Genomic DNA, 712 nt, shown 5'->3' with positions numbered 1-712 from the left:
AATTCTGCTTACAGGTATAAGCCTTCCAGAATGCCAGTTTTTAAATAATTCCTTATGATGGATAACCGTTTAGAATAGCTATCTTGTGCTTCCAAAATTATCTACTTAATGATATAAAGACCAGAAATGAAAAAGCTATAAATTTAAGTGCAGAAAAACAGTTCAGACCCAATAAGATGCATTTTCTAAAACAAAGAAGGTATGCATAGGTGATGGGCAACTGTGCCAAGACACTTGCTGGGCATAGCTTCATTTTCCTCTCACAAACCTAAATGATCAAAGACTGCTCAGCCTGTATCAACTTGGGAAGTATCTGGAAATGTATAGAGAACATTTGGACTAATAAATCTTAAAGAATAATTACTGCTTGTTAAAAGACATGTTAAGTATTCCAAAAAGATAAGGGGGCATTAATGATGCAACATAAATACTCGCAGAGTCAAGCATATTTTAAAGATACATTCAGAGTATCTCCTCTTTTGACTAGTCCTATGTAACAAAACAAAGCTAGTTCTGACCTTGCATTTTGCTAAAAAGCCAGAAATCTTGCTGCTGTTAAATAGTAAGGAAATGGGTATGTTTCTTCTGAAGCTTCACTGGTACCAGCCTAAGCCACATGAGTGAACTGCACAGTACTCATCTGTGACAAGATGGTTATGTACAAAACATGTTGGAAAACCTTTCTAAAATAACAGTCCACAGAAACAAGCTA

The sequence above is a fragment of the Varanus komodoensis genome, unplaced genomic scaffold, assembly GCF_004798865.1.
Source record: "Varanus komodoensis strain SLA01 unplaced genomic scaffold, ASM479886v1 scaffold17, whole genome shotgun sequence".
Classification (NCBI taxonomy): Eukaryota; Metazoa; Chordata; class Lepidosauria; order Squamata; family Varanidae; genus Varanus; species Varanus komodoensis.
This window is presented reverse-complemented; position numbering follows the sequence as displayed.